This window comes from Globicephala melas, chromosome 10 (assembly GCF_963455315.2).
Source record: "Globicephala melas chromosome 10, mGloMel1.2, whole genome shotgun sequence".
NCBI lineage: Eukaryota > Metazoa > Chordata > Mammalia > Artiodactyla > Delphinidae > Globicephala > Globicephala melas.
The window spans coordinates 54,368,144-54,392,925 of record NC_083323.1 but is presented as its reverse complement, the minus strand read 5'-3'; positions in this window follow the sequence as shown (position 1 = coordinate 54,392,925).

Sequence of the window (24,782 nt, the reverse complement as noted above, 5' to 3'; positions counted from 1 at the left end):
TCACATCACTGTTTTGCTCTACTTGAAATTTTTTGACCTCAAAATATTTCATATTCATGATATATATTTTAGCCTCACTTATGCAACATCTTCTTGAAATTTGCTGAGAACACAAGTCTAATACATTCTTTATTTAAAAAGAAATTTAGTTCAAATGGATACTTTTTCAATTTCCTAAAGTGGTTCTCTTCTTTCTAAGCCCCAAGATCTTTTCTGAGATTTTATTATTTTTTTCCTTCTGTTTGCACCTCCTTAAAAGAGTTGTATTGACTCACCCTAATTTCCCGTATGTCTTTGATCCATGTTGTACTGAAGGTGGGTTCTGTAAGAGTTTATTGACTCAGGTCGCCTCCTGAGTTTTTATCAGTAAGATCTTTGAGTTGTAAGAATACTTTACCTATTCACAGAGTTGTTCTGGTTTTATTGTTGTTGTTTATTTCTAATGCAACTGTTAGGCAGGGTGTGAAAGTAGGGTTTAGGAAGAAAAACAGAATATTTATTCAAGGTAAGGGATTTCAACTCTGTGACACAGACATGGAACAAACATCAATTGAAAAACACCCACCTTCCATTTCTAGATTACAGAATAAGGGCATATTTGGCAGTTGGAGGAAAAGGTATATTACTGGAAAGTATTATCCCTCCCGAAAGTGATGACATTATTGGATTACATATGACACTTAAGAAGTTGTTTTTCGCATGTTTACTTTTGCTTTAAACTTCAATCTGAGAATGAGGTTTTGCTCTCCTCTACCCAATGTTTTGTGGTTGGGGTAGGGGTGAGGGAACCAGTGTCAGAGAGAAGAAATGGGTATTGGTATAACCAAGAATGAACTTCAAGAGGAGCACAGAATTAAACTGAACAAATGATAGATGCTACAAACAAAACAGAGCAACGTCAAATTCATTTCAAGGCTGCCAAACACTAGAAAGTCAGGGAGAGGTTGCTACAACTGAAAGTGACCAAATGAGGTACATCAAGTTTGGAAGCCAACAATTAAGATGTAGGCTTATGAGAATATTGTGAGGAAGTTGGATATAACTCATCAAAAAGGGAGGAGAATGACTCAAATGACTCAAAAAAGGGTATATATATATTATACCTGGGAAATTAAAACTAAAATCCAAATTTATTTGACCATATTAACAGTTATCTTTTCCCTGAACAATACATAGATTGACCTTTTATAGAATGTACGATAAAATATTTCCTTATAAAGTATGTTTTTTCCACGGAACTTAAGAAATAAGAAAGGCAAAGTATAAATTTACTTGTTTGGGTTGTGGTGGTGTTTTAATGTACCCATTTAGAATGAGGTATGTTAATAACTCCCATTATTATCATTCACGAGACTTTATTCCAATGTGATTCTAAAACCCCACTGTAAATTCCTACCTAAGTAGGTTAAAAGCCTAGAATTTATTCACTTAAATCCATTCTAGAAAGATTTCCCAACTGCAGAGAGTGGAAATTAATACCAAGGACAAAATTTCATAAGACTCTGGCAAAAAAGGAAGAACATATTTTTAAAAAATTAACATACGTAGTTGTTTGTTTAAGCAACAGTGTAGCACTCAGATATTCAAAATCATTTTGTTCTATGAACATGATCCATCAATTCTGGAATAATGAAGTATAGCAAAGGTTGAATTTGTAAAAGATGGGCTGCAAAAAGTGATGATGCTACAATAATCCTATTATACTCCCTCAACTTTAATTTCATTTTATTGAGTTTAACAATCTGAGGGTGAAAGGGTAACTGCATTCTTTTCACCAACACCCAGGCAGCTGCAATCCCCAGAGCGTGGCATTACATTTAAGAACTACAGTAACTGTATTAGTGAAAGCGTATTGCCCACTCCATCATCACCTTTTTTCCTACACTGAGAACATCAGCTAAAACAGTTAGGAACCAATCCTTTAACTCATTCTGACTTTGCATGTTATTTATTTATTTATTTTTTGCCTATACATTCTTAATGAACTAAATATTTTGTTTTCTTCTTTACATCTTATATTTTAAAATATGTATTTGAAGTGGTTTTTAAGATGTATGTTAGTACAAGATAAAATGGAAGTGAAAATTTGAAAAACGAAAAGGGAGATATAAGACAAAGTTAAGTTAAAGAACTGGTAGTCAAAATTCATGCTGTGTATATTTTTCATAGACTGAACCTCTGGGCTATTTTTTAAGTCAAGTAAAAGAAGAAAACAGAACAGTTTAATCACATTTTTGTATAATTCTCCACTGAAGAGTGTTTATAAAACTTCAGTGAGGGCTTCCCTGGTGGTGCAGTGGTTGAGAATCTGCCTGCCAATGCTGGGGACACGGGTTCGAGCCCTGGTCCAGGAAAATACCACATGCCGCGGAGCAACTAAGCCCGTGCGCTACAACTACTGAGCCTGCGCTCTAGAGCCTGCGAGCCACAACTACCAAAGCCCGTGTGCCACAACTACTGAAGCCCATGTGCCTAGAGCCCGTGCTCCACAACAAAAGAAGCCACAGCAATGAGAACCCCGTGCACTGCAATGAAGAGTAGCCCCTGCTCTCTGAAACCAGAGAAAGCCTGCACGCAGCAATGAAGACCCAATGTAGCCAATAAATAAATAAATAAATAACAATTAAAACAAAAAAACCTTCAGTGATGCTAAGAGGTAGAAGAAAAAAATTATCTCAAGTCTGATGTCTATCTTGAAGATACCTAAAAATTTTGTTTTCTCCTTCATAATATACACAATTTCAACATTTTACATTTCAAATTATTACCCATGGGGAAAACAAACTAAAATTTCCATCACATTTTCTCTGGATTTTGCCTGTCTCTTGCTATATTACCACATTCTCTACTTTGATAAAAATAACAACACAAGGTCCAAAGTGTCCATAAAAAAAAAAAAAAAACTAGTTGCATAGGAGGTACACTATTTTACCAGTCATGAGACCCAAGATATCTTTTCTTAGGAGTTTTCATATTTTAACAAATGTATGTGAAAAAAGACTTTCCAAATATACCTATGATGAAATGCAAGATCATATAATAATGGTCTGTATCAATATTAACAAACTAGCATCATTAATTTATATAACCCTTATACTATTCTGCAGTATACATTTTCCTATCCATGACACAAAGTCCAAGAACAGGTCAATAAATTTTGCAAATTATCTTATATGGCCACTGAAAGATTATTCCCCCAAGAATACACACACACACACACACACACACACACACACACACATAACCAACAGATCACAGATCAACAGTGGAAAGTCCTCCTGATTCTAACACAGAATATTGCAAAGTAACCAACAGGTAACTTAAGTAGCAATCAGGATGGACCAAACCTTCATGGCACGGTTATGAGTAGGCTTTTGTACATAAATCAGTTTGGATCATTAGACTGTATTGCTAATGAGAAAATAAAATATTAGATTCAATCCTTATATAGACGTGCTTCACACAGATGAAAACTAATAACCAGAGGCAAATCCCCTAAATTATAAATAACTTGTTTTTTAATCAAATGCCTGTATTTTCCAAGCAACTACATTAGAGGCCTCACATCTAATATGTAATAAAAACACATTAGTACTAAAATATATATACATATATACACTGTTGGCGTATAGGAATGATTGTGTTTATAATGAATGTTTCATAATAAAAATGTCAGCACTGTGATTGTATTGTCAATAATAATAAAAACAATCTTCATTAAATCATACATTACCTATAGGAAATAATAAGCCATTCATTACCAATGACAAATAATCATTAAATCATTTATTTCCTAGGTCAAATATGATGTACATTATGCTATTTAGATGTGTACTTATATTGAGAAAGGAAAATTATTCCTTTTTTTATAAAGAGCTTCAATGAGTAATTAGGAAAAAAAAAGTTACAATAAATTATACATTGGAGGCACTACATACAGCATTGATGATGTTACCAAAATAAATCACTTCCTGGAAATCCTTGACTTCACTGCTTATAGAGAAAGGTCATGAATGCATTTATGATGTATATTTCAGTGTGGGATTCAAAATACTTGAATTTACAATACTCAGTTGTGCAAACTATGAAGAAATTTGCAAATGAAGAGTAAAATTAATGTTTGATTAAAGGGATGCAAGAAAGGTCTTGGCCTTACAACGTTTGTCAGTTAGATAAAAATATCTGAATATTATTACTGATTGACTTGCTGATTTCTGAAGAATTTTAAGTTATCCAGAATCTACTGAAATAATCATATATACATATATATATATAGAGAGAGAGAGAGAGAGAGAAATGCAATGTGAAAATATCTTCCCTCCCCCTAAGACTTCTTACCAGCTCACATTAAATTACAAGTTTTGTTTATTATCTTTTGCATCACCTCAACAAAGAAAAGTGTAGGAGTTGAGTGTCTTGTACAGTGCTGTATCCCTAGCATTTAGAACACTCATAGTATGTGCTCAATATATTTTTTAAATTGGGTAAGTGCTTATTAGAGACAGAGACACTTTAAAGTGGTAGTCTGCAGCTAGCTTTAGCAGTATAAGATTACTAAACCTTTTCCCTGACCCTTGGTTGGTAAATGTGATTATAAATACATTTACAGCACATTGTATAAATATATATATGAGTTCTGTCTCAATCAAAGAAGTGAAAAGGCTCACTTGTAGGTCAAAAATTGCTTTCAAATCTCAACACCCTTTGTAATTATCCACATCTTCATTTGTCGCTATTAAGCCAGCTCTCTTTCAGGGTATTTTCCATCTTGATCTCCCTTCTTGTTCTCTCTCCTATCTTCCACCAAGTCTGAATGCATCCATTGCTTCTGTACACTGTCTTCTTTTTCCACTCTTAGCATAACTTTAGGCAACACCTCTCTGCAAAGGACTTCAAATTCCATCTATAATTCCAAACTTTCTCAAATACAAGCCTTGTATTTTTAGCTGCCTGTTGGGCACAAACACATTAATTTCTCATTTACTTCTTAAACTCAACCTGTCTAGACCTTAATTCAATCATCTCCTTCTTTAAACACTTTCCTCCTCCTCTGTCAAACATATTTCTCCAGTCTCCAGATCAAAGCCTTGGAGTAACACTGGGTGTTCTTTCCACTTCCTTGCTTACACAGAATAAACCCTCAATTCTTGTCAACTAGATATCCATCATGTTCTTCTTTTCTGTCTCATTTGGCCTCTCTTGTCACCATCCGGAATCAGGAGCCATTTTTCTCAAATTCTGCCTTTTCCATAGTCTGCCTACTGTCATCCCTGTCCCATATCGCACTACTTTTGAAATTAAGAGATCAATCTCACTTTCACATACAATACTCTTTCTCACAACATTCCTCTCTCAACCTGATATAGTCAAGCTTTCCCCAACTTCCCTAATCTATCCTTTCCATGCTTACTCCATTACTCCCACAGGATCCAGAAAATGTTCCAACTATATTTTTCAAACATGTCATTTCCTTCCCCATCTCTTCATCTTTATTCATAACACTTATTTTTCTCTTGGCATTCCAACTGATATCCTATCCATTCTTTGAGAGTATGATTTGTTTTTACTACCAACATTTCTGACACTAAAAGTGTGAGTTTTCCACACCAAGCAATTCTCTAATTCTCTGTAGACACCAGCTGGGTGCCCTACAATTAAATTTAATTCTGACACTAATCCAGAGTTAGCCCAGACCCCACAGGTTCAGGGATTAGTCTCACAAGGCTACTTACACTTCAGATGCCAGTCTCAAGTCCCACACTGTCACCTGTACATCTGACCAACCAGCTCTAAATTACAGCCGTGGGTTTCCCACAATCCTCTTTTCAGTTTTGATAATTTGCTGACACAGAACTCAGGGAAATGCTGTACTTACATTTATCAGTTTATTATGAAGGGTACTATAAAGGATACAAATGAACAGTCAGATGAAGAGGTACAATGAAGATGAAGACGGCAAGGTCCAGAAGGATCACAAGAGCAGAAGCTACTGTCTCCATGGAGTTGAGATGCGCCACTTTCCCAGGACGTGCATAAGTTCACCAACTCAAAAATTTTCTGAACCCAATAGTTTAGGGGACTTGGGGAGGTTTCATTATGTAGGCATAATTGATTAAATCATTGACCACTGTTGATTAATTCAATCTCCAGCCCTTCTCCTCCACTCCCTAGAGGTTAGAGGGTAGGACTGAAAGTTCCAATCTTCTATTCATGCCTGCATCTTTTTGGTGATCAGTCTCATCCTGAAGCTACCTAAGGCCTCCAGCCATCTCATTAATATACAAAAGGACACTCTTACCGTGCCAGAAATTCCAAAGGTCTCAGAAGCTTTTGTGTCAAGAACGAGGGACTAAGGCCAAATATTATAACAAAAGATGCTCTCCTATCATCCCTATCACTCAAAAAATCCCAAGGGTTTTAGAAGCTTTAGTCCAGGAACCAGGGATGAAGACCAAATATACAGTTCTTACTATATCACCATATCACAGAGACTCACCCAAATGTCACCCTTTCAAGGATGCCCTCTATGATTTTCCAAGCCTGACATAATCACGATATTCTCTAAACCCCTTCAGCACCTTGAATTTTCTTACAGCACATTTCACACATGCTTTTGAATAGTTATTTGTTTGTATCTTGCCTCTCCTACTGAAAAGCAAACTATGCAATGACAATACAGTGCATTATATACCACAATCACTCACCAAATACATTGTCATTCCTGATATCAACATGTTTGTGAAATAAATAATTACTATAAAATATACTTATTAAGTTGCTCAAAACATAGATCGTAACAGAAAACAGAAGATCTGTGAAATAGGTCTGTTTCAAAAAACAGAAAAAAGGTCAGCTACTGGAGATTATATGAGCGTGAACAAGTCACTTATCCCTTCTAAATGCAGGCTAATTTCCTGTAAAGGAAGAAGTTGGCCTTTGTGATCTCTAAGGTTGTCCCTAACTCTAACATTCTATAATTTCACGATTCACTAGAGACTATCGTAACTCAATGCAAGCAGTAGGACATGCCTCCAGCTCCTAGCTGCACTGTCCACTTTTTTCACTCCTCTCCAGCTATGCTCCTATAGACAGGAAGTCAAAGTGATAAAGTGGTTTAATTCAGCATGCAAATTAGCACAGCTCAGAACCTAAAAGAAATCACGCTGTGGGCAGGTAAAGAAAATTGAAAGATGATCCACAACTCTATAATGTGTTGGTCTGGAGAAAATAATTTTCTCATATATTAGATGTATAGTCACTATTAATTGAAGTAAAGAAAAACAGGTAGGTTAAGAAGTTATTTTAATATGTATATGCATATTATACAAATATATCCATATGCCCTTATTGTGATTTTATTGTTGTTCACTATATGTTTTTATAAGTAACTGTAATTATGTGTAACAGCTCTGGTCCCAGTTTTCACATACACATTTACAAGTAATTGACATCTCTCACTTTATATGAAAGCCTAGCTTCATTACATTCAAGGAAAATGCTGAGTTGGTGGGGGTGGTGAATTGTTGCTATTCTATTCCAGTAAGACTCTAACCATCATTCAAAGTATAATAGGGCTTCTTACTAATTAGATTGGAACAAATCTCCAAACTGATTTTCTTACAAAGGCATCTGAAATCTTTAATGCTGAATACATTAAAATATCACAAAACAAAGCTCAGTGAAAGTCACCATTTTATTCCAGTAACTCTTACAACTTAATTTTCTCACATTTTCCTGTAGACACATATATCTGGAACATTTTTTCTACTTTCAGTTTGTAGTTTCCCCATATCCGAAAAGACCACCACTCACTACTCACTCAGCTGTGTAAGCCAAATACCTAGATTTATCATTTACTCCTCCTTTCTTAATTCAACCTTGCAATAAATTACTATATCCTGCCAATCGTACTTTGTAAACACCTCTCGAATTCACCTGTATATCTCTCCTTTTGCTTTCATTCTAGTTTTGTTTGACATCACCTCTTGTCTGGAGCAGTGCTTACCAAGTCTTCATTGATCATGAGTTTACATGAGTGGAAACATTAAGCAAGTACTTCTAAAATGTATATACTTATTTTGTTTATAAATCATGCAGATAACTTTACATTATTCAATCTTTAAATATTAGAAAGCATAAAAGAGAAAGTACACAAGGATAAGTTAAAAATAAATAGTTCAGGGCTTCCCTGGTGGCGCAGCGGTTGAGAGTCCGCCTGCCGATGCAGGGGATGCAGGTTCGTGTCCCGGTCTGGGAGGATCCCACATGCCACGGAGCGGCTGGGCCCGTGAGCCATGGCCAATAGGCCTGCGCGTCCAGAGCCTGTGCTCCGCAATGGGAGAGGCCACAACAGTCAGGGGCCCGCGTACCACAAAAAATAAATAAATAAATAGTTCAAATACTCTTTTTCTGCACAGGTGGCATGTATCTTGTTTATCTCCTGGGAAGCATGTGCCACAATTTGGGAACCACAGTCTTACAACAGTCACCTGCCTGGTTAAACAGCTTTGGGTCATATCCTCCTTGTACAATGATCTTTCTAAAATGTAAGCATGCTCAAATCCTCTCCCAATTAAAACACTTCTATGTCTTCTTTTTTCCCTTAGGGTGACATACAAAGTCCTTAAGATGCTTTGTGAGGCCCTTTATGAGCTGGCTACATGCTTACTTCTCCAGTTTTATCTCTTGCTATTCCTGGCCTTGTCTTCCCCACATCCCCACAAATCCGTACCTTGTCCATGCTGAACTATTTTCAGATCCTCTAATAGGTAGGTGCCCATGCTTTTTTCTTATCACTAAGTCTTTGCATACCCATTTAATTTTGCTTAGGACATTTTCTCTTTTCTCCAAGCCTCTTCAACTGGTTGAACCATCCGTTATATAACAATTTAGATCTCATTTCATCTCACTGAATGAGATAAACTACCTTGGCATTAGAAAATGCATCCTTACCTTGATCCATGCCACTGAATTTTAATTGTCAGTTTGTCTTTCACATTGGCTCAGTAATTATTACACTTTGGGGTAAGAGGAATCACCTAGAAAGCTTAAGTGCAGTTTTTTAATTTTAACTGCATCTCAAGATATTTTGATTTTATGGGTCTAGGCTAGAGCTCAGGAATGTGCAACTTCGAACCACCTGGGTGATTCTTATGTAGGTGTTTTTACTGGAATACATGTGTATTTACTGTTACATCTTCAGTATCTTTCAGGAGGGTTGGCTCATAATAGGTGCTTAATAAACAGCTGTTGAATAAATAAATGAGAGGAATCTGGCTGATAAGATAAATAACTGGTTTCTAGGTAGAGGTACCATTAAAACAAGAAAATTAATGCCTGGAATCTCAATGTTTGCTGAGAAACCTTTTAAAAAAAGATTTCTCTTCTCCTCACCCCCAGAATGCAAGTCTGTAAAAATTTAGTGCCAGAGAAGTAAGTTACACACTTATAATGAATGAACTAACCTGAAGGTATTCTATCTGTGCAGTAACTAATGGGGAAGTTTCTGGCAGGTATAAATTATCAAAACTTCCATATGAGTTTTGATAAAGGACAACACAATTGGTTAGGTTAGCTTTATGGATAGGTAGCAGAGAGGAAGAAGAAAAACTGAAGCTAAGGTACAGAGGGTTTCATAGGTTTTCATATATTAAAGGGTTTGGACTTCATTCGAAAGAGGCCATCCTGGTCCCCAAGAAACACTGACTTAACTCAGAACACTGACTGGACATGGAATATTAACAGATGCCAAAGCTTCCGAAGCTGGGGATCACTTTCACCTGGCTCCCTGCTTGTAGGGAACCGCAGGGTTCATGCTCAGTTGCTCCTCCTGCCTGCTCTCACTTTTAGTCTACCAAGGCCCCCTGGCACAGTTCACTGCCAAGTGCCACCACCACTGCAGACCAAAGGAAAAAAAGAAAGGCAGACCTGACTCTTCAGCCAAATAGCTGACAAATTTTCCCAAGTCTCTACTGAATTCTGTTGAGGCCCAAGAGGCCATTCTTTTCTAGGACATGAAATATTCTCTCCTTCAGTCTCCTTTTATCTCCCATAAGCTCACCCTGACAATATTCTTTTGGCATTTTCCAGAACCCAAACTCACGCTTCTCCCACCTTTCATAAGGTGCTTATTGACTGATTTGTCTGCAGGTATTTTTCCTTAGTCCTTGTCCTTCTTAGAATTTGAGAACAGTAATAAATAACCCTTTCCTCATACTTGAATTTGTGAAATATTGTGAGACGAACATATGAGTAATATAGCTGGAGATCCAAATATTAGAGCAAGTTTAGAGAATATGGTGCTTAGACCTTCAGGCAAGTGAGTCTGCTAATATTTCAACCCAGAATTAACTTTACTCACCCTAGTCATACATTGAATTGAACAACCGTACGCTTCTCTCCAAGGGCCTACCTTGTGAAACTTACTATACAGAAGAACAAAGGTAGCCATGGTACATACTGTGTGCCCAGGATGATCCCCAAAACAAGAGGTCTGGAGGGATGCTCAACCCACACATGTCCAGCTCATTCTCCCAAGTTCACCAGTCACTGAAGTCAGCCTGCTACTTAGAGTAAGTAAGATGGAGAGAAAGACCAGAACTATTATTTTAAAAGATGGCCCTCTCTATGGGAACATGAGTGAGGAATACGTGATCTGCCCAACAGACCATAACCATTTGGGTTCATGTTCATAACATCCCTTCATCTCTTTAAGTGTAAACTCTCATTCCCCTATAGAGTTCTTAAGCACAATGCGCTTGCTTTCTCAGACCCATCTAGTTGAAATGATGCGTTCAGTCAGCATCCTCAATGCCACTTTTAAATCTTTACTTCATCACCTTTTGGTGAATACCCCTGTTTGTTAGAGGCTTTTACTACCTGTTTCTATCGCTGTCTAATTAATATGTCTCACTGTTTTTCTAGCCTTCATTAACTCACGTACTTGCACTTGGCTCTCAGCGTGCATCTCCACACCTACTCCTCATGCAATGTTATGAATTCGCAGTCCGTTTAATGACTTCTCCACCCCACCTAAACCATTTACACCCACAGGCACATCACAAACACAAACACAAACAAACACACACACACACACACACACACTTCCACCTCATAATCAATGACTGAGGCAGGCCGCTCTGCAAATACCTTCCCTCATTGCCTCGGCGTAATCAACTATCACTCCAGGCCTGCTCATATCAGTAGTCATTTGATGACCCTTCTGAAGGTCTCTGGAGTTATCTTTCTTTGACTCTAGCGTTCTCCCCTCTAGCTACCTTCCCTAACTTGGATCTCTCTCTCCCAGACTCTGCAAGGTCATTGAGATGTTTTGATTCCTGTTCTCTAGACATCGTTCTGAAAAATGCTCCACACAAAAGGTAGGGACAATCACAGGGCTTGCCTCATTTGATTCTCTTCTCTTTGGGATCACAGTTCTGCACTTTCTGATGTCCAATACTGCAAACGGTTATGTCATATATTCTGACAGTTATTCAATTATGGGTGGCAGCATAACTGTTGACTGTATAACACCCTCATAGAAGAAAACAGAATTTAGAATTAAACCCTATTTTTTTCCTTTATTTAATCATCTGAAAAATCATATGAGGTAGTTATTCTCAACCCTTTTTTACAACTAAGGAAAACCAGTCTCATGAATTAAGGAAACGTAGTGAATTTATAAGTAGCCAGGATTTGAAACCATATTACTACACTAAAACATTTTACTTAAAAATTTAGTGATTCGATATTTACTATATTAATAATTTGACAGTATAGAGGGTGCAAGACTCTGATAGGCACTGTATTTTTTAATTCCTCTAAATATAATAATGGGAGGGGAAGTATCTTTTAAATAATTGTGTTTTCTTAATGACACTGATTTTTAGTGAAAATCTATTCCAATTCTTCCATTTCAAGCCTATATGTACTATCACCCTTTAGTTGCAAATTAAAGAGATTTTACAATGATTCTTAAGTATCATCCTCATTTTAACTTATGTCTTGATATCTGTCATAAGGTATTTGATTTTGATTCCTTACCAGTAACTGATAAAGCTGGAGAACACTAATGCATTTCTTGAAAAACATTAATATTCAACAATTGAGGTGAATTCTTCAATTTATGTGTTTTGAAGATTTCATCACTATACCAGTAAACATAAACATCAATATTCATTTCTGAAAATAAGGCTTCATTCTGGTTAGAGACTACTATGACACCATTCCTTCTCTAGATTTTAATGCCTACCCAGTGGAGGTGTGTTCATTGAATCTTCCTTGTCATTTGTGTACATGATGGATTAAGGACAGAAAGAATTGTCTTCCTCCCATGCATAAGAGAATTCCCTAAAAGAAATCTGTTTATTTTAGTCAGCCATTATACATTTCTTGGCTTTGCATCCTCAAATATAAATGTTTTAATATCTGCTCCACCCAAAGGAAAGTCTAATGTGACAATAATGGATTATAGGATGTGTCATTACGTTCACCAATGAAAAACCACAAATGTATAACTTGGTATCTTATACCACACTTAATACAGATAAGATCTGCAAACTTAAGAGAGAAATACAATTCTGATGCTATCAGATCTTAGAATATGCACATGGAGAATAATCAAAAAATACTGAAAAAAGTATACACCTAATGGGTGTATGTTTACTCCAGATTTTTTCTATTGAGTGTACTGTTATTTTCACATATATAAATAAGTACACATATAATTCTGATTTTTATAACAATTTCACATATTATATCTTTGGCACAGTTAATATTTAATTTCATTTTTATAATTTACAAGTGAAAAATGATGATACGGTGATGATGATTATGACAATGCCAGGACTGACAATAACACTTACCATTTATTAAATTACAGGTGTGCCCTAGTCCCTGAGTTTAATACTTAAGTGTTCTATTATTAAAGTAAAGCTGTGCATGTCTCAAAAGTACTTCACATTAAAACTATCTATGGGATTTTGTTCTAATACTAATGTCTAGGTACTGCCGATCAAAGACTCTGACTCAACGGTATGAGAACTGGCTGTAGTAGTTTATTTAAATGTTCCATCTTCACAAGTGGTTTTAATACATAGTGAGTAATAATTTCTACTCTAAACTGTGTTGCTTCCAAATACGATTTTAGTGGATATATTGTCCTTTCCCCCCCCCGCCCAATATTTATGGTTTGAATGTGGTAGATCCTGACAGGATGGAGATAATCTGGGTCTTCTGTAGTTACATCATTTAAAATTGTATAAACAAAAAATTATTTCAATATTCATAAAAATCATAGTTCAGACTATGAAAAAATAAAGTAAAATGTTTATATTAAAATGTTGAGGCTAAATTTGAGCATGCATTAATAATTAAAAGTATGAGGAGTAGTGCACTGCAACAAAGAGTAGCCCCCGCTCACCACAACTACAGAAAGCCTGCACGAAGCAACAACGACCCAACACAGCCAAAAATAAAATAAATAAAATTTTTTTTAAAGTATGAGGAGTAAATCACAGAAAACTAGAGGGTAGTGAAAATATGACCTATCAAAAGCAAACAGTTATGAAAAACAGACATGTAGTTATATACAACTATAATTATTTGTATATTTTATATCAAAGATTCATGATTGCAGAAGGAAAATCAGGCCCTGTTTCAAACAGTGATAACTGGAATTCCTACATTTTTAAAAAACATTTCACTTTGCTTTGGAATAAAAACACAATTTTTAAGTTTACTGCATGTATTTAAAACTCATGAGTAAAACAAAAGGAAATGATCATGCATTCTGCATGATACACTTCTAAGAAAAGCTACTTCAAATGAGAAACTAGCAATCACTCTGCAGGGAGCAATTACTAAATTCCGTAATACTCTGATGTCATCATCTTCAAATAATGTACACTAAACCATGAAGCATAACAATAACCAGCTACCTCTAGACCATTAATCCAAGTAAAATTTAACTTTACATAAATGTCTCTATCAAGATAACAAAAATGAACATTAGTTGCTGTCATAACCCAGAACTACCTCACAAGCATGTATTATTTCAAGCCTGTTACAGAACTCGTCCTCATGAATAAACACTGACTTATAATTTTATGTAGCATCTATAATAAAATAATTTTCAAAATAAGCCAATATCTATATCTGCTTAATGCTATCTGCATATGATTTTTGAATTTTCTTACTGACTTTGTTGACTTTCAGGAAAGACGACACTGTAAATACAGGGCTCCAATGATGACCCTTTGAAACTTTATGGAAATTATGGGAAAGTTGTCCATTTTCCCTAAATATATGGGTTTGAAACTCAGGAGAGATTGAGCAGGAAAAACAAAGTTGGCAGTTTAATGGAACTGAAGCCAAAGAAGTGGAGTTATCAATTGGTTCACAAATGTCAAGTAAGATACACACTGGATTCAGTAACAGCAATATCCAGAGTGACACTGCAAACACAGTTTAGTAAAGCGGTAGGAGCAAAAGACAGAAAAGGTGTTAGAGTGAAGAATTATGGCTGTGAAGGAAAAGAGCTCATTCAGCAGCAGGAATGGAATACGGGATTGGTGGAAGGAATTGCCCATTAACTTGCTCGTTTTTGAGGACAAGAAAAACTTGAACATGTTTAAATGCTGAAGTAGAGAGACGAAGCTGAAGCTAAAGAAAAGAAGACAGATGTTAGATCGAAGTCCCCTGAAAAAATATAAAGAGGAGGTGAGTATCCAAGGCATAGATATAGGGATTGTCATTTGACAGGAGGTATGACAAAACAGCTATGATGACTTAAGGGCTAGATAACATAATCTCAGAATATTTAAAATCAAAATTTTTGGAAGTACCAGGAAAATTAATAGAAACCTTGCAGTAGTAGAAGACTGTAAAATACTCCTACCAATTCTGAAGCAATCATATAAATGAAATAAATAAGTTTAGAGAGAATCTGAAAAACAGAATTAATAAATGTACCCTAAGGAAAGATGATTGAATTCTTTTCTGTTACTCTTAACCGTGTTCACATCCTCATGAAGAATTAGAGTATTGTTAGTGTTTTGTTAAATTAGAGATATCTGATTTCTCTAACATTTTGGGGAAGGATAGAGGGATAACATAAACCCTCCTGGTCTAGTCTCTCACTTAGATGACCTCATCTATTCTGATGGCTTTAAACACTATGTGACAACAGCCTCACCCTTTTATTTCCAACTCCAACCTCTTTTCTGAGCTTTAGACCTTATATACAAATCCATTAGATATTTCATAAGCATCTCATTTTTACATGGCTCCCATAAAGTATTAATGTTAATCTGTCTCTAATATCCTGTTCCTCCACCTACCTTTTTCCTTTTCATCAAAATCACTACATTTCACGTAGGGATATAAAGCAGAAACCTTCTTCTTCCCACACTAAACTTATTACCAAGTCCTGATGCCTCTATTTTGATTACAAATGTATCAAAGCTTCTATTTCTCTCCATTTTGACTGCCACTTTCCTATACCAAGCCATCACCACCTCTCAGCTGGATTACTACAGTTTCCTCCTTGTGTCCATTTTGCCACACTCTAATCTATTCTCCACATGGAAGCCTAAGGGATCTTTCAATAATGAAAATCTCTTCATACTCTACTGAATAAACTCCATCAAGGCAATACCTTCCTATTGCATTTAAAAGAAAATACAAATGATTTCACATTTCCTATAGGTCTTTTGAATGTCTCCAAAATTGTATCACACTATTATTATCACCTACTCTACTTCTCATACTAGGCTATAGGCCCTGGGAGAGCAGGGTTTGTATCTGTTTTATTCACTATTATTTGGCAGTGTCTGGCACATAGCAGTAATAATAAATATTGAATGACCGAATAAGGGAACGATAGACCCCTCTTAGGATAAAATCCCTTCTAAGCAACTTGGAAAGGGAAGTCAGTTTCAAGGCCTGCTGCCCTGTCATGGAAGGGCCCATGGAAAGGCCTTAGGCATTATGGCATATGATCTGACTGTTATATTGCCACATTTGCTTACTGATGTGCTCTGGGCTGTTTTTAGTTTATTGCCTAAATATGGGGTTGGAACTGGGGAGAGAAGGAGTGGAGGTAAAAACTAAGATAACATTTTTGTCTTTATTTGGTTCTAGGCTCTAAGCAACAACTAATTTTTTAAAGTTTTCCACCAAATAGCCTAGCTCACTGGGTTTCTATATTGGGTTTAGATCCACCCATAGAGATCCACACCTTTAGGACCCCAGCAGGGAGCCAAAGAAACTGGAAGATTTTAGGTGACTTGAATGACCACTGTACATACACAGACTAGTTAAAAGGGGTTTGGAGGAACTTCAGTCCACATTGGTACAAAGGCATTTAAAGGTGGCTGTGTCCTACACACTCTTATCCCCTCCCTTTCAGGTTTCATTCTCGTCTTCTTTCTTTCACAGTAACTCACAGCGGATATTCAGGAAGAGGAAAATCACACATTAACGTGTACCCAAATATGTAATAATGAAAAAAACTGGGTCTTCCTTAAGTCCAGAGAAAGCACTCACTTCAGAAACAACATTTTTTAATCCTGGGGATACGTTTACATTCTATCCTAGTAAAAGGATGGGACTTCCAATCCCATGCCAATACAAAATCTAAACTAAAAATACAGCAAAGCTGAAGAAAAAGAACTACAGTTTCACATGCTAAATGTTTATGTCCTGCTACAAAATGTTCAGTTTCTTGCTCTCTTTGCAGTCTTCCAGTACTGGAATAAGTTATTACCCCTTTTTATTCTTTGTCCATTTCAATCTGAATTTGGGTGAAGGGCAATTAAATACATTGGCATAAATCTCAATCTTGATCCAGACGATTTCAGATTCATTTTTTAAGAAGGAAATTCAATTACCGTTTTATTTTGTGCATTTCCCATGGCATTACATATTCCTCAAGGCATGATTTTTAATGTCTTTATAATATTCCCTTACTTGAAAGTACAATGATTTATTTAACACTCTCCACATTGCTGGTTATTTCAAGTTGCTTCCAATTTTGTACTATTATAAATAATTCTATCATGAATATTATTGTAGATAAGTCTTTGTCTACATCTCTGTTTATTTCCTTAGGACACATTTCTAAAAGCAGATTTATTGTGTCAATGGCCCTTAATACATATTACCAAATGGGTTTTCAAAAAACTGGCATCCAGGGCTTCCCTGGTGGCGCAGTGGTTGAAAGTCTGCCTGCCGATGCAGGGGACACGGGTTCGTGCCCCGGTCCAGGAAGATCCCACATGCCACGGAGCAGCTGGGCCCGAGAGCCATGGCCGCTGAGCCTGCGCGTCCAGAGCCTGTGCTCCGCAACAGGAGAGGCCATAAGAGTGAGAGGCCCACATACCGAAAAAAAAAAAAGAAAAAAAAAAAACTGGCATCCATTTAAAACGTGACCCATAGTGTATGTTAAGAATATTACAATTCATATAATTGCTTACATGACAGTCCATTTTTATCATACCTTTCCTATTAATTTATCTTTATACTTTTAGAGATTATTTATGTCTTTAAGCCTTTCTATTTGTATACTGTAACTCTTCTATATTAGTATATTGTAACTTTTAGTAGTTCTTAATATATTAAAAATATTAATAATTTTTGGTCTTTTTTGTAGTTTGGTGTTAGCTTTATTCTTAAAAAGATTAATTATATACAGAGTATTTTTCTTTTTAAAATTTAGCCAAGTGTATTAATCTTTTTACTTGTGATTTCTTTTATTCGTTCAAACCGCATTGAGGCTTCTTGTATTTGAACCAATACATGTGACTAATTGTTTTGCAATTTTATATTTTTACATCTATTTAATCCATCTGGAATTTCTTTTTGGTTTGTGTATAACAGAAGAATTGTATTAATTACGGTTCTCCAGAGATACAGAACCAATAGGATATATACAGAGAGAGAGAGAGTAGAGAGAGAGAGAGACAGAGACAGAGAGACAGAGACAGAGACAGAGACAGACAGAGAGAGAGAGGAGAGAGATCAAGAGAAAGAGAAAAGAGTGAGACGGAGAAGTTACTCCAAGGACTGGCTCACACAGCTGTGGGGGCCGGCCAACCTGAAACTGATATGGCTGGCCGGCAGTCTTGATATTTCTTCAGGTAAGTGGTGATGTTGTAGTCTTGAGGCAGAATTACTTCTTCAGAAAACCTCGGTCTTTTACCTTAAAGCTTTCAACTGATTGGATGAGTCCCATCCACATTATAGAGGGTAATGTACTTACTTAAAGTCAACTGATTGTAAATGTTAATCACATCTACAAATGCTTTCACAGCAACATCTAGACTAGTGTTTGGCCAAATAACTGGACACCGAAGTCTAGTCAAGTTGTTAAGTTAACCACTAGGAGGATATAAATTTATATAGTATCTATACTGAGATAATGTCCCACTTTTCAGCCATCTCATATTACTATACTATACTCTTTTTATCTGTCATCTATTAAGTTCCTATGTATTCTAGTATTTATTTCATATTTTTTGTTCTATCCCATTTACATGTTGATATTCTATAACATGGACACGGTTATTATTCATTGAATCTTTGTAACACATTTGAATACCTAAGCTAAGATCCCATGAGGACTCACCTCCTTACATTAATTTAAAAAAAAATTTTTTTAAGTGCCCTTAACTCCCTCCAATGGCTTTCCATTTTACTCAGAATAAATCCAAAGTCTTTGCCATGAACCATAATGCCCTATAAGGTTGTGCCCTCAAATGCCTTTCTGACTTTAATACCTTATTCACTGTGGTCCAGCCACATTGTCCTCCATGCCACGCACGTTTCCACTCCACATTCTTTCAATCGCTCTTTTTCTTCTCTAGTTATCCACATGATTCTGGCCCTAATTTCTTTCAGGTCTCTGCTCAAATGTCATTTCATCACAGATGCTTTTCTTGGTCACTGAACATAAGAGCTCTACTGCCCTGTACCAGAGTTAACTCTTAGCTCTCACCCTCGCTCTCAGGCTTCCATGTCTTCCTCTATACCTCTATGTGGCCAAAGCTGGATGTCTCCAAACCATGTTTCTCAGTCCACTGCTAGCCAGTTTCTTGGTTGTTTCTTCCACTGAGAGACAGCTTGTGCCCCATTAGAAGGTGGGGCACTCTGCTTTTGCTGGTGCTTCCAGTGACAGCAGTAGCCTCAGTAATACCAGGGGCCAATGCTCATAAGCAGCAGATTCTAACAGCCCACAGCATTGTGATTTCCGCAGTGCTGGTGACAGAAGCTCCAGAGTATTAGCAGCAGGGGATGGAGCTCCAGCAATGACAACTGTGGTGCATTGGTGCCACTTGCCAGCAACTTCTTTAGTGAGTGTGGGCTTGTTGTTTCCAACCCAGGGACAACAGCAGCGTTCTCTTCTCAGGGTAGCACTCTATTCCCATTTTACATCTTCAGCTCAAGACAACAGTAATTTCTTCATCTATGTTGAACATAACCTTCCCCTCTTGCACTACATCCCAGGTCCGACAGAGCTTCCTAGACTCAAAGTAAGATACATTTTTTCCCAGTGGGTCCTCCAGATTTTTCAAAAATTTTGTATAATTTCCCCTTTTTAACTCCCTCTCTATTTGAAATACCTGTGATTTATATTTTCCTGACTGGATATTGACCTGGTATATTCCCCTGTGTTTCTTTGCTCAGATGTAGATGGCTAACCTACCTTCACATGCACTCTTAGTAATAGAAACTCCTGGGTTTGGACTGGACACATGACCACCTATGTACAAAATATAATTCACAGACTCCCTTGCAGCTAGTTATATTCATGTGGCTCTATTTAGGACAAATGAGATATAATTGACAGCAATGTGTACAACTTGTGTATCATCTCCTTAAGGGTAATTCTATCTTCCTTGCTTCCCAATGGCTGGGAAATAAATGAAGGTGAGGAGAATAACCTTGGAGATGACAGGATTTCCCCACTAGCCCTGGATCTCCCAACTCCAGAGTATTTTATATGAGAAAAATAAACCTTTACTTCACTTAAGCCACTATATTTGGAGGGATTATCAACGAGTTTTGCCACACTGTTTACCACTAATTTGTGATTCTTCTCTCTCCATTTTACTTCTACCTCCAATTCCTCCGGAGTAGTCTAGGGATTGTAGAGCAACTAGGCGGCAGGGTGGAGCCTGTTTCTTCCCCCCCACCCCCCACCATGTTAAATACAAGAGGAAAGAGAAAGAGAGTCTTGTCAAAAAGGAGTATCCAGCCTCATCACCATTCTGGTCACAAGGATCACCAGAAGGAAGGGAGTTTCTCTATATTCACTGGTTCTTTTAACCCATTTGCTCCTCATAGTGAAAGCTCCATTCACTAGTATCTCCTCACAGAAGACTTGGAGGCAGACTTCCATAGTCTATAAAAATATGATGTAGTAAATAATTAACACATTAACTCTGAGCTGATTATAGAATTTCCAAGTGAGGTAAACAATTTGATGGAGCTTGTGCGGAAGCTTTTAAATAAACAATTTAGGTATACATTTTCAGACTGAAAATTAGGGAAATCGTTACCATAAAATACAGTTAAGGAAAGAGAATGGAATGGATAACATTAGCCAAGGAGAGTATATAAGACACCAACAGACTAAGAATTGAGCCTTGTGAAACACCAATATTAAAAGGAAGGTCAGAAAATGACACAAATAATGGGGATAAAGAATCCTGTAAGGACAGGAATACTAGAAAGATGCAGTAGCAAGAAAAGCAGATGAATTTTAAGGAGCTGAGAGTGCACAGAAGTATCAAAATAGAACATAAATACTCAGTAAGGACTAAAAAGCCTACTTGAGTTTGGCAGCTAAATGCCGAATGGCATTCAGCAAAAGTAGTTACTCTGTAATGATCAGGAAAACCTATGTTTCTAAATTTTTAGGGAAACTCCATTGAAGTAACCATACAAACATGTATCTAACAGATTAAAATCATTTCAATGCTAAAATTAATTAGAAAGATTAGTTATCAAAAAAAATTGGGAAAGTACAGAATAAAACTACTATTTGTGCCTTAATTAAGCTGGAAATAGACTTATTGATGAATCCATATTTTGAACCAAGGTAACATAAAACTAGCAATTGCAGTCGTTTTCAGAGGCAGCACAACACTAGCATAAACACAGAATCACAGATGAATGTTCTATCTGGACACTTATTAGGTTGTTTTTGTTGTGTTTTGTATTGTTTTTGTTGTCATGGAAGGTAGACTAAATACAGAAGAGCTTCATATAAAAGGTAGCATGCTAGTTATACTAAATGTTATTTCCATGTAGACATACATTGACTCAAAACTACTACTGTTTACTTCTCTTCTGGATAACTGCTGATTTCTTATATTAATGACAGTCTCATTTAGAGGCGTATTATAATATAATTTCACTGTGCCTTATTTTACACAAATACTCTTCAAAAATTATACTCTGAAAATGCATTGACTAAGAATAATTACTCCATAGAACAGTGAGTTGCCCAGCAGTGTCACAGTTATTTTAAGCCTAGAATAGAGCACTTAACTCTCCTGTTCATTGGATCATCGTCACTGAAGAATTTTCTAAGATGAATAAGATTAGTCATTTCATCATTAGAGGAAAAAGTATACTGTAGATAGAATATACTTACCCAAATATGTTAACTCCTGATATTACACAAAATATCTTCTAACTAATTTTCCACTCTCTTCATCACTGTTGATACCCTTTGTTGATGCTTCAATTTTAACATTGCAGACAGGAGAAAAACAGGTTTCCAGCACTCTGTTAACCTAGTGATTCTTTACTTGGGGTCCATGGCTGGTTTCAGATACTCCCCATTAAAGTGGGCAAAGATGTGAGACTTTTTAAATTATTCTAATGCAGCACCCTAATTAATAGAAAAGGACCATGCGGAATGAGCATGTGTCTTCACAAAGCATCATAGGCTGGTTTGTTGCAATCAGGAACCAATTTCAGACCTCCTGACTCAAAGACAGAATCTTCTTTTTCCTTTTATGTTGATTTCTAACTGCTTTTTTCACTCACTTCTGATATAAGTAAAACTTTTCACATATGACATAAAAGTACATACAGCTATACATACTGTAGTCATAAAGTATAATCCATTTTCTTAAGTCAGAACTTTACTGTTCATTTTGCTATTTAATCACTTTTTGTTGCTGGGTATATACAAGATAATGCTTGAATAGACCTATCATATCACCTCCCACAAAAGGAAATAACTTTGTTTTCTGACTCTTGTGATTTTGGCTTGAGTTTGGAATGACTGGACTTAGTTCCTGAGATGAGAGTATCATCTTGTAGTACCTAAATATCTCTGTAAGAGGCTGAGGCCTCTAACTGACTATTAAAATGATAATCTCAGAGAAGATGTGAACTACTGAAGTATATTTAAGTATGTAAACGCTATTATGTATTTCAAAATTATTTAAATTATTTTTTAATTAATCTAGAAAGTATCCATTACGTTTATGGTGAATTTTAAGTGTATACATGCATATGTCTATGCATATTTGAGTGCCTGAGTATGTATTTGTGTTTGTATGGGATTACATGTCTGGGGTGTATTCACGTTTGTGAGTATATGCATGTATATGTGTTTCTGTGTCTGTGTGTGTCCATATGTATATCTATGGTTGTGTGTATCTAATGTACATGTGCATGTCTGAGTTTATATTTGTTTGTACATATATGTTCATGGCTCTATGTGAGTCTGAAGGTGTCATACATGTATGTGTATTTCCACTTGCAGGTGGGATCCATATCTGCATGTGGTTTTATTTGTGGGTTGTATGTTTTCACATGTGTACAAGGGTAAATATCAGGAAGCATCCTCCATGGCCTGATCCCTGACTTGAATGTGAAGTTTTCAAACCTAACTTATATTAACTTCCCATAAGACTTCACAAAATGCTCACACTGCTTATCCACTAAGGAACCAAACCAGAGCAGCTCAGAATAAGGAAAGCTTTAAAACAGAAACAGAAAGCTCAATGGAAACTAAATCCACTAATGTCAAAACCTCAGAAACATACAGAGAAATCAACAAAATCCTACATTTTTGCAATAACTGAAATTAATCCACCACTCATTATCTTGCCAGTTTATAGGGTTTAAATGAGATATACGTAAAACTGTAATCAGAGAACCTGGGACACCCTAGCATTCAAAATAACAGTCATCATCATCATCATCATCTAATTTATCAATTTCATTTGTGTAGAAATTTTAAGAAAGGTGTATTGAACACTCCCCTTGTGGCAAGTGAAGAAGTGTGTTTTCTTGGGGAATTCTAGCAGTTCACTTTCTCCCCAGAGACGCTGCAGAATGCCTTTCATTTACCTCGATTCATCCATCATAACCCAGTATCGAATATGCCTCTATGTGAACAGAAACCTAATTTTATCATCATAGTGAATATACCTTCATCTCTCAGAGGCATGCCCACATCATCCACGATTGTATGAGTGATACACAAAACCTGAATATAAATCTATAATTATAAAACAGAAATAAAATTAGCATGTATTAATAAAGTATCTGTGTACAAGAAAATTTTGCTCACACCTGGTAGACAGAACTACACAGGGATCTAGATCATAATCATAAATCCCTTAATGAACAGGTAAACCAAACACAAGGAGATATTTAACTGAATCAAATATTTAAAGGAATTAGGCTGAGAAAGACACACTGTCCATCTCACAATATATATGTTCATGTCAATAAAATGAAAATACTAAAAACTAATGACTAAAACTTTCTTAATCCATATTTCATGTTAACACCAGAAATGACATTGTCAATATACACGGGATCTACTTGTCAATAATCATTATCACCAAGAGTTACTTTTCCTATGTTCCTATGGTCTTTTTTAAAATTACTGCATATGCATTTTATAGACACATTAATAAATTATGCTGAAATACTAGTTTTCTGTTTGGATATCCACTTTGTGTTTAAGGTACCTTTGCATAACCCTGTCTGTTTGCAACATATGCTTCTTGTTTTCAATTTAAATCATGAAGCGAAATTTTAATTTCTTGTTTTGTAATGTTTAGGGAGTACCTCACTCTAACTTGTAAGTATGTCATGTTTGGCTCTAGGGTTTATGAAAGTTTTTGGTCTGTATTTACCCTATTTCAGTCATTGAAATGTTGAAGATCTGTGGTATTAGCATTTATATAGTATGCATGCATGCCTGTCTCCCAAATAGTTCTAAACTTTCCAAAACAGGAAGTAAAAATAATCTCATTCAATTTTGAATCTCCACCATCAATGACCCAGCTAACACATTTGGGGCATTAACTGTGTACTGGCTTTATTTGAATAACAATGAAGGAAGAATGAAAATTTCATTATTGAAGGGAGGAAAGTGTATATTTGAATTAAAAATTAGAATGAGGACAGAACTTCCAGAATGTCAGAGTAAAAAGATTGGCACTCTCCCCAGCAAAACAACAATTTAACAGATTAATATTATTTTAAAAATAATAATAATTTAAGTCTCTGGAAATTGTCCTATGAGGAAAGAAGAACTGTAGAAACAGTCATTGAAGAAAATCTGCTAAATCTCAGCAGGAAGAAGGAAGATCTGTGGCAGCTGTGCCACAACTCACTCCCTCCTCCCCACCCAACACAGCGCCATCGTATGTAAACTACTCAGGGCATTCTACTCTGTGCAAGTGCAGACAAGAAAATAGGGTTCCCTATCCCCCAAGATCCAAGGCCAGAGCTAATATTTTACT